At 35.6% G+C, this 11,829-nt stretch overlaps 1 pseudogene; it reads right to left on the bottom strand.

Moving 5' to 3' along the window:
• Window positions 1–214: 214 nt before the first annotated feature.
• Window positions 215–8,931, bottom strand: LOC101344016 (olfactory receptor 4K1-like; annotated as a pseudogene).
• Between the last annotated feature and the right edge of the window lie 2,898 nt (window positions 8,932–11,829).

Here is an 11,829-nt window from a genome sequence, read left to right on the forward strand (position 1 = left end):
GTTAGGAAATCATCTTTAATGCTTAAAAATGCTGCAAGAGATTTTTAAAAAATCCTGCATAAGGGAAAAAAATTACTTAGGAGTATAAATGTATGGAATTGATATATTTTAGGGAAGATACCATGAGCCACAGAATATAGGGACTGTCATCATAATATGAGATTCTGCACTGAATTTACAAACTTTTAGATCACCAGTTTCCTGACCTCTAGAGGTGAAAGAATAATTATGATATAAACACACAGATAATAATTATACATAGTCACTACAATGGCCGAGAAATAAGGATGTATGTTACTTCCTCACAGTTATCAAAAGACCTGCTTGGAACCCACATGTCGGTTGCTTAGCTTCCACATGTCTTCCTTCACATCTTTGTTCCTCAATGTGCAAATGATGGGGTTAAGGAGATGAGTTAAGACAGTAAAAACACAGAGATAAATTTATCAATTGGGAAGCTTTCAAAGGGCCAATATAGGTGAAGATTAACAGGCCAAAAAACAGAATCACAACACTGATGTGGGTGGACTGGGTTGAGAGAGCAAGGATAATAGTGTAAGAAATGAGCAAAAGGAGGCAACAGATAAGTGAGAGCAGGCTGCTGTTGGTGAGCACCAGGATCTCCAAAACATAGGTGTCAAAGTGGGCAAGCTTCATCATGAGAGGGACGTCACAAAAGAAATTATCTACCTTGTTGGGTCCACAGAAGGGCAGATTGACTGTGAATACCAGGTGTCTGGCTGAGTATAGGATGCCAATAGCCCAAGAGACTCCCACCAGAACAGTACACACCCTGTGACTCATGATGGTCATGTAATGCAGAGGTCTGCATATAGCAGTGTATCAATCATAGGCCATAGCAACAAGAAGCACCATCTCACTACCCTCAAAGACATTGAATAAAAAGATTTGTGACATGCATCCCTGGAAGGTGATGGTCTTGTGTTCATTGAGGAAGTCTGCAATCATCTTGGGAGTAGCAAATCTAGCCTGACAAACATCAATGAAGGAGAGATTGCTAAGGAGAAAGTACATTGGGGAAAGCAAGTGAGAGTCTGTAACTACTGTAAGGATGATAAGGATGTTTCCCAAAACAGCAGCTTCATAAAACACAGAGAACACAAAGCAAAGGAAGAGCTGGAGCTCTCGAGAGCTAGACAAGCCCAACAAAATAAATTCAGTAACCACTGACTTACTGTTCCAACCATCAATTGAATCTGGTCTGCTGAAGTTATCTAGAGGGGGAAAAAAAGTAATTGAAATGGATAAAGATAAGTTCTTCATCTTTCATGTAAATGAAATAAATGTTTCAATTCCAATAACTATAAAAAATATGGTGAGGGTATAAGAAAGTGATTATTCACATTACTGTTAGGAGATAGAGACTTTTCTCTATGATTACTTAAATAATTATATGAATTATTCTTTACTTTCGGCATGCAAGATAGATAGATGATAGATTAGATAGATGAATGGGTGGATGGATGGAAGGAAGGAAGGAAAGAAAGAAAGAAAAAGAAACTAAGAAAAAAAGAAAGAAACTAAGAAAGATAGGTAGTAAGAAAAAGAGACTAAGAAAGGTAGATAGGTAGATAAATATGTAATAAATGTATCCAATTAACAAGTCAATAAAGATAGAGGGAAGAAGTTGAGAGAAATCAGTATTTGCCATTGTATTCTAACATATTAATGCAGAACTGTACAAGATCTCCATAGTACTTGGAAAGACACGATCTGTACTTACACATTCAAATATAGTGCAAAATGATTCTAATGCCCTTTACGAAATCTTGGAGGGAGAGGAAATTTAAATCAGTGTGAAGAGATGGAAATTAGCCCCATTACTCTGATAAATTACATCAAAGGAGTCAGATGTGGCCATATATGTGAGCTATCTGCAATAACACGAATAGAGAGAAATTTATTTGTAACAAATTAAACTAGCATGAGCTAAAGATTGCATTTGCTTTCTTAGAGTAAAACAATTTAAATTTTATAGCAGTGAGTTAAATGGTTTAGCAGTAAAAAAAAAGAGAATGAGAGAATGAAAAGTAGACCATTCTTCAGAGGAAGGAGGCCCAGCTTCTAATCACTTCAATTAAAGTAAAAAAAAAAAAAAAAAGGATCTTCCTAGGACCTTGGAAGCATACATTCTTTTAAATTAAAAGTATGATTCTTTTAGTATCACAGATGTACTTTCTACCTTTCTCAATTTGATTTCTCTTTTACAGCAATTGAATTTAATATTATTTGAGCTGACCAGCTATCTACTCTTTAAAGAGGGGACTACATGCAATTTTAATTAGCATCAGATACTTATCATTAAATTTATATTTAAAATACTTAACTTGCTGGTCCTCTTTACAACCTCTTCATTCTCTAGTATAGTCAATATTACAGTAATGAAAGTCTTTTCCAAAGCCTATTGATCACCATCTCGGATGTAATTAATTCCTTCAACAAATAAATATAAAGTATCCACTATGCACCAAACACTATTATAGACTCTAGAGACAAAGCAACTAACATAAATGTAAAAAAAATCCCCCACCCTCAAGTAGCTTACATCTTAAGGAGATAGGGAGCTGGCAGATTAAAAAATAAATAAAATCTATATTATGTCAGTTAATGATAAGTTTTATGGATATAATGTTCCTCTGCTATTCATAAGGTTTTCACTAGACAGTTTTTCAGAAGTAGACTGACAGGTCCTCCTTAACAGTATGTCTTAGACTGGGAAGCTCAGCTGAAACCTGTCCTCCAATGGTGACTCTGCTGATATTTGAAATACCGGTGGCAAAGCTTCCAGTATCACAGCAAAAGGCAAGCCACAACAGTACAACAAACCGACAGACACATACAATCTGTATGCTAAGCAAATAATCTGACAAGCTGGACTACATGAAGAAAAATGGGGCACCAGGATTGGAGGAAGACTCATTAATATCTTGCAATATGCCGATGACACAACCTTGCTTGCTGAAAGTGAAGAGGACTTGACGCACTTACTGATGAAGATGAAAGACCACAGCCTTCAGTATGGATTACACCTCAAAACAAAGAAAACAAAAATCCTCACAACTGGACCAATAAGCAACATCATGATAAATGGAGAAAAGATTGAAGTTCTCAAGGATTTCACTTTACTTGGATCCACAATCAACACCCACGGAAGCAGGAGTCAAGAAATCAAGTGATGTATTGCATTGGGCGAATCTGCTGCAAAAGATCTCTTTAAAGTGTTAGAAAGCAAAGATGTCACTTTAAGGACTAAGGCGCACCTGACCCAAGCCATGGTGTTTTCAATCGCCCCATATGTGTGTGAAAACTGGACTATGAATAAGGAAGACCAAAGAAGAATTGGTGCCTTTGAATTATGGTGCTGGCAAAGAATATTGAATATACCATGAAATGCGAGAAGAATGAACAAATCTGTCTTAGAAGAAGTACAACCAGAATGCTCTTTAGAAGCAAGGATGGCGAGACTTCATCAGACATACTTTGGACATGTTATCAGGAGGGACCAGTCCCTGGAGAAGGACATCATGCTTGGTAAAATAGAGGGTCAGCAAAAAAGAAGAAGATTCTCAACAAGATGGATTGACACAGTGGCTGCAGCAATGGGCTCAAACAGCAATGATTGTGAGGATGATGCAGGACCTGGCAGTGTTTCCTTCTGTTGTACATAGGGTCGCTCTAAGTCTAGATCGATTAAGATGGCACCTAACAACAACAACATGGAGAAAATAAAGTAGAGCAAATGAATACAGATTATAACTGAGAGGTCAGAGAAAGCCTCTCTAGGCAGGTTACCTTTCAACAGAGACAGGAAAATGGGGAGCGAGCCATGACGAAATCCATTCCAGACAAAGGGAGTAGCTAGCAAGTGCAATAACTGATTCGTATGAAATGAATGCTCTTTTTGGAAACATCGGTATAATTTTGGCAGGTTTATTAGAGATAAAATGAATGGAGATCTATTTTTTAACCTTATTATGCACTTGACAGGTATATAATTGGCTTTTCTGAACAAATTCTGCCTCATGAGTTTAAATCTGTTTACAACTTTAGGAAACTATAAATTTAGTTGTAAGAATGAAGACACACAAATAACTTGCCTTTGTATTTTCTGCAGTAAAATTGCTTTGCAATTCTGTATTTCCATGTAAATACATGGCTTAATTTTTAATCATTCAAAATAAAGTCAGAATGATCTAAGGTTTCCAGGAAGGGCCCTTTGAAATGAAGCCAATGGCCAAATATCACAAGCCGGGAGGTGCTCCCTGTGTGTCTGTAGGGACACTCAATGACAGTGCGTTCAAGTATGTTATTTACTCATGGCTTGACTTTCAAATATTAAGGCAATCAACAAAAACATAAAAATTCATCATTGCTTTTTATGGTAACACTTCATAGACTCTTGAGCCTTTTAAAACGTCTTCCTGAGCTATAGGTCTGTGTATACAAGGTCTGATAAGAGTTTGAATAGTGGTAAATGTGTTAAACCAAAAGTTTTCTTATCTAAAATCATTTTACTTTGTATCCAATTTTAATTAAATTGACTTAATTTAGTTTTACAAGTGTAGGCAGAATTTCTCTAAAATCCTAAAAGCATTTTCTTCCATATTAAAGGTCAATCATAATCCTTATTCACAGCTGTGTAATTAGTGAGTCTTCAGGAAAAGGAAAAGACTGAAAATTTCCATAGGAAGCCATTATATAAATAGCATACAATTTGAGATCAGAAGATCTGGGTTTAATTCCTGGCTTCACTTCTTATTTTGTGATATTGTTCGTTCATCTATGCCACTTATTGAACACCTTCTATGATTATATGCTAAGCACTGTATAGGCATGGGAATATAACAGTGAATAAAATATATGAGATTCATGTCCTTATGCAATTGACCACAACTCTCTGAACTTTTGATCCTTTATCTGTGATAGCATACATTTGAAAGAGCTATGAAAACTATAAAGTAACATATAAATATTAGTTGTGTTAGCATGCTATTATAATTAAAAATCACATAAAGTTTTAGCACCATACAGGTAAAGTCAAACAGGAAAAGTCAAGCAGAAAAATACCTGCTTCTGAGCAGATTCGCAGCTATGAAATCTTTTTAAAAGCAAAAAATAAGATTAATGAGACAATATTAAAATGAAATCATTTTTCTATAACATACAATTTGTTGAAACAATAAAATGAAAATCTGAAAAAAGAAGAGACTGAGGAGAAACCAGGTAGGGTTCCTTAGAGTGCTCTCTGTATTCACTCGTAGTCACTTCCAATCTTCAGAGTTCTTTAACTCTAACCTGTAAAAGAAAGAGTGGGATAAACCAGAGCTACAATTATGTTCCCAATAGTTATCATTGTGAAAGAAAGGGAAGCTTTCTTTGATGTTTTATTATGAAATCTACTTAAGATTTCAAATATAGAGTTAAATAGCTCCCTGACTTGGACATGAGAGCATCCTAAGGACAATGTTTCCTTGGTTGCTGACTTTGGAAAGCTGCTACAGGCCTCTGTCTAAGCTAAAGTGAACGTGAAACTAGCCTTCCATTTAAAGAAGAAATGTGAAATCCATACGTGGTACTTTCTGGACTTGGAAATTGATTTGGTTTAGCCAAAAAGTTCAACTAAAAGCAGTCTAGTCAAGCATAAAGAGAACCAAAATTCACAAGGAAAATTGTAGCAGCTTCTCCTTTGGGTCAAACTCTAGGTTTCTCAGCTTAGATTAACAAACAAAATGATGGTTTTAATGATGGAGATGTGAGACAAAAAAGTCAATCAAAGACATCACAGAGAAGGAAAATAGTTTGCCAATGAAGATAACCATCTTTATATGAGGAAACTAGCTTCTTGTCTCTGTGTAGCTAATAATCAATTGAGTAAAGGATTTTGTATACAAAGGACTTGCTTTAGTTGCTTTGCATTGATATGTAACTAATCATGGCATAAATAAATACGTAATTCTGATGCAAGAGAGTGCAAAATAATAGAACTTAGAAAAGTCCCTCAACATTAGAGTCTGGGTTCTTAAAGTCTTGTGAGTGGTCTCACCCCTTCGGGAGCAAGGGAAAATGAAGAAAACCAAAGAAACAAGGGAAAGATTAGTCCAGAAGACTAATGGACCACAACTACCATAGCCCTCCATCAGGCTGAGTCCAGTACAACTAGATGGTGTCTGGCTACCACCACTGACTGCTCTCACAAGGATCACAACAGAGGGTCCTGGGCAGAGAGAAAATGTAGAACAAAATTCTAACTCACAAAAAAAGACCAGACTTATAGCCTGACAGAGACTGGAGAAACCATTCGAGAGTATAGCCCCTGGACACCCTTTCAGCTCAGTAATGAAGTCACTCCTGAGGTTCACCCTTCACCCAAAGATTAGTCAAGCCCATAAAACAAAACAAGACTAAAGGGGCACCTGAGCCCAGGGGCAAGGACTGGAAGGCAGGAGGGGACAGAAAAGCTGGTAGTAGGGAACTCAAGTTCGAAAAGGGAGAGTGTTTACATGTTGTGGGGTTAGTAACTAAGGTCACAAAACAATATGTCAATATGTGTACTAATAGTTTAATGAGAAGCTAGTTTGTTCTGTAAACCTTCATCTAAAGTACAATAAAAATAATAATAATAATTTAAACAGACCCTCAATGAGAAAAAACATCAAAATATCAAATTACAGCACTCTCTATTTGTAAAATGCTGGGAAGAAAATGGCTCTGCCCCTCATAATTATGATATCCTTAGTCTGTTTTCAAGTCAGCTTGTGCAAAGCATTGTGCTAACATGCTTTATCTCATTAATTCTTATAACAAAGCTATGATGGATGTACTATCACAATTCTAAAGTTACAGTAGAAGAAACTTAGCTTAGTGGTAAAGTCAGTGTCACAAGGGCACACTGCTAGTTAATGGGGGTTTGCGTAATCCAAGAACACATACTTAACCATATAATTTTCTTAATTAAGAAGGACATGATCACTGGAAACCTATATCTGAGGAAGTCCACCTGGTCATTAAAATGGCAATTTTATGTCCCATTCTGTACTCTAACATCATCTCTGTTCTCTTTCAATTAAATGTCAACATGCTCACGTTTACCTGGATCCTCTAATCAATCACCAGTGTTGGCAATAACAATAATCAGACATGGTTTGACATTTTGTTTCAGATTTTAGAATCTCGTATGCAAACTTCAAGTTCCCCTTCCTAAGAACACAGGTCATCTCTACTCTAGTAATAAGTTTAGCTCAGAATACCTTTAACTCTCTGAATGGTAATGTCTATGTTCAATCTTTTGCTTGATGTGATTAAATTCCACATAGCAGTTCTGATAGAAATCCCAAGGGAGTAGCAACAGCTTGAGGAAAACAAGCCTCCAAAACCCAATGGTTTTTTAAAAAGTGAACCATAAGGGCCTACAAAACAAATATTTAAATACCATACCACACACCCAAAAATCTCAGATAGCCAATCCCATTACAATGGCCAATTAAAGAACTTGCTTTATGAAGTGAAGTCATCTTGCTGTGGGAGTTATTAACATAATTTTTGTTGCCTTTCCCAAAGCCATGATGATGATAACTTTTTAAATTATTGTCCTGTAATTGCAAGTGAGGGCATTTATCACAAAGGAAAATGTAGTGACCCAGAAGCTTGCAACAGCTACATTTAACCTCACTTAATAATCTGTTTCCCTCCATGTGCCTCTTTTCCCTTACCCAAAGTGACCGTTCCAATAAGCACTAGCCTGCATATTCAGAGCTCCAGAAAATCAGATCAGAAGAAATGTAAATCTGGCAGGGACCTGAGAAATTTAGAAATATTTTTCTTTAATCTTTTGCTTTCTCCTTTTCCTGGCAATATTTATGATAAAGTGCTTCAAACACCATACTACATTATATTCTATTAAACGAATTCAATAATTTAATTGTATCTGCTCATTACTTGACCGTACAACAAAATCAGAAAGAAAGCTTAGTTGGGCATATATAGGTGGAGCTGCTCAAATATACATACAGCTTGCTTTTGGCTGTTGTGGAAAGAAATGTCATAAGAGATGTAGAAGAACTAAGAAGGTCTACAGAGAAGAGAGGATGACAATGAGAAAATGTTTAATTGAGACAAAGAGTGAGCACCAAGAAAATGTGGTGAACCTAATCTAGGAGCCTGGCTTTCTCTGAGCTCCAGACTGATAAACCAAGTTCCTTCTTGATGTTTTCTCTTTAATGTTTCACAGACATTTCAATTCTGTTTCCAAACCTATTCCTTCCTTAGTCTGCTCCATTCTTGGTAATGACATTTCCTTAAACATAGTGGTTTCAGACAGAAACTTGATTCCTTCCTTTCCTTCACTCCATACATCCAATCCATTAACAAGGCCTGCTGTGCCTTTCTCCAAAATAGTCCCAGTATATCAACTTGTTTCCATTTCTATTGAAATCACCGCTATCTAAACCTTCATTATCTTTCTCCTTAAACATATTAAAGGCCTTCTAATGATCTCCTGTTTTCTACCATTGACTTTTTCCAATCAATTCTTCCAAGAGTGACCTTTTTAAAAATTAAATCAGAATGAGCCACTTAACTTTAAATGATAAATATCTTCTTATTTCTGTTGGAATAAAACTCAATGCCCTTACTGATTCCTTTCCGTTTTACATTTTATATATTACCCTTCAACCTCATCTCTGGTCACTCTTTTTTCTCGCTAAACTCTGCTTCATTTTCTGGTATGCACCATACCTCTTTGCTTCAGGAAATTTCACATTCTGTTTTCTCTACCTGAATATATTTCCCCTCTGGTTCTTCATATGCTATATCCTTTTCATCTTGCAGATATTAGCAGAAAGACTATCATACAGAGGGTCTCCTGATTTCTAATTTTTTTTTTTATCTCAAGACATTATTTGTTTCCTTCATAACACATCACAATTTTCATTTATTTATATTTGTTTACTTGTTTTGGTTTCTCATATATCACATCGTATGTACGGTAATATCTATGTTCAATCTTTTGCTTGACGTGATTAAATTCAACATATACCACATTGTGATATATGTTGAAAGTTACTTACAGAAATTTTTAATCAGCTTTCCCATGATCTTATCTTACTCCTGAAATGGTTCACTAGTCCTCTGCTATACCGATAGATTGGGGTTAGTAACTGCAATGCAATTAGTACTTGCTGAATAGAAACTGGATTAAAGGTTTCCTTTTCCCTTACTCATAGGGCATAGCCCTCCAGATTCTTTAAATGAGAATCTGATGTGTTCACTTGGTCTCTTACGCTGGCAGGTCTTGATATCAAATCCTAGTTTATGCAGCCTTATGAGTCTTCTGCAGTTACAAGAGATCATAAGAAGTCTACTGGTTTCTCTATCGCCTTTTACTTGTAACCTATCTGTGTCTTTATATTTAAAGTACATTTCTAGCTGACGGCATGTAGCTGAGTCTTGCTTTTTTAGCCTATCAATCTTTACCTTTTAATTGGACTGTTTACTATTTGTATTTAATGTGATATTGTTATTGTTGTGGTTGCGTGCTATCGAGTTGATTGCAACTCATAACGAACTGCCCCGTAGGTTTTCCTAGGCTATAATCTTTGCTGGAGCAGACTACTACATTTTTCTCCTATGGAGCAGCTGGTGAGTTCAAACCATAGACCTTTTGGTTAGCAGCCAAGCACTTAACCACTGTGCCACCAGGGCTCCATTTAATGTGATACTCAGTGTATTTGTGTTTAAATTTAACTTCTAGATCTTCGTGTGCTATTTGTCTTGTCTGTTTGCTGTTCCTTCTTTTGGATTGACTGATTTTTTTTTTTTTAATGATTTTATTTTGTCTCCACTGTTAGCTTATTAGTTATATCTCTTTGTTTTATGTTTGTTTGTTTAGTGCTTACTCTGGGGTTTACAAAATACTTGTTTACCTTATCACATTCTACCTCTAAATAATATTAAGATTATATTGTTTTATGTGTGTGTATATATATATACATACGTATGTATGTTTAAGTGTGTATTTATATATGTATACATATGTGTAAGATATATATATCTTACAGCAGTATACTTTCACTTCCCCCTCCTGTTTTTTGTGCATTTGTTTCCATACACTTACTTCTATATATGTTATGAACCTCACAATATGAAACACTTAGAGAAAAAGTCTGGAAAAATGAACTGTGGAAAAATATCAAGTGGTTTAATATATGTATGACTGGAATCACAGAAAAAAGAGGGAAGATAAATACTTAAAGAAATAATAGCCATATTTTTTTCCAGGTATGATGAAATTATAAACCCAGAGATTTAAGAAATCAGCTAACTCCATCAGAAGATAGTTAAAGAGAACCATGCCAAGGCACATCATAATCAAATTGCTGAAAATCAGTGAACTGAAATAATAATAAAAGCAGCCAGGGGAAGGAAAACACACATTACATATAGAGTCGAATCTGTTCTTAATCCTATCTTGTATATCTTACATCTCAGATATTTTAATTTTCTTCTCTAGAAATTTGATTTGGATTTTTTTTTTGTCTTGTCCATTTCTTTCCACATCATGTTCATGTTTTCCTCTACCTGCTTGAGCATATGGAGTATATTTACAATGACTATTGCAAGAGTCTTGCCTGATAATTTTATCATTTATGTCATTTCTCAGTCTCTTTATTGGCAGTTTTTTCTCCTGCTTATAATTCATATTTTCCTGCCTTTTTGCATGTCCAGTAATTTTTAATTATATGCTAGGCATTTTGAATTTTGCAATGTTTATTTCTTCTTTCTTTTTCTTATTTCTAATTCCTTTAAATATTGTTGGATTTGGTTTGGTGACACAATTAAGTTTCTTGGAATAATTTGGTGCTTTTGAGACTTGTTTTTAAGCTTTGTTAGTGCAAGTCTAGATCACCCTTTAGTCTAGGGCTAATTTTTCAGCACTACTGAAGCAATACCAACCAACCAACCTCTTAGTTATAGAGTCAATTCTGACTCATGATGACCGCATGTGTTACAGAATAGAACTGTTCCTTAGAGTTTTCTTGGCTGTAATCTTTATGGAAGGAGATTATCATGCCTTTCTTCCACGGTACCACTTAGTGGGTTTGAACCATCAACCATTAGGTTAACCACCTAGGGATCCACTGAAGCAATATCCTCCTAGAAATCAACACTATTCTGGCTGGTAGTAACATGAACTATTCGTGCCAAGTGTGAGCTTCGGAATTGCTCTGCCCATCTGTTTCTTAATGGTTCTTTCCCAGTTTCAGATAACTTTTTCACACATATGCACAGAGTAGTATTTGAACAAACAGTTGAGGGGAGCCAACGGAAACTACCTAGAACTATTTCTTTGCTCAGCAACTTTTTCCCCAGTATTTTTCCCTGAAAATTCTAGCCATGCTGACCTCCTGGGACTTCATATTTTGTCCTCTTAGTTCAGAGACTAGCAGTTTCTATTTAGGTTTGCATTCCCACTACTGTAGCTTGGAAATTCTCACCAGACCGTAAGCTATTGAATTAATAGAGTACACCTTGATTGTCTTCTCTCGAGTATTACACTCCTTCACTCTCTGTTGTCCAATGTCTAAAAACCATTCTTTAATATATCTGGTTCAGTTTGCAATTTATTTAAGGTAGGAGGGCAAATCTGATCTCTGTTAATCCTTCATGGCAAAAAAGAGAGTCAATTAAGATTTTTAATGTGGTTTTTTTTTTCCTTTTTTTTAATTTTTATTTTATTGTACTTCAGGTGAAGGCTTACAGAACAAATAGTTTCTCATGAAACAGTAGTACACGTTGTTTTATGACATTGGT

This window comes from Trichechus manatus, unplaced genomic scaffold (assembly GCF_000243295.1).
Source record: "Trichechus manatus latirostris isolate Lorelei unplaced genomic scaffold, TriManLat1.0 scaffold00408, whole genome shotgun sequence".
NCBI classification, from domain to species: Eukaryota; Metazoa; Chordata; class Mammalia; order Sirenia; family Trichechidae; genus Trichechus; species Trichechus manatus.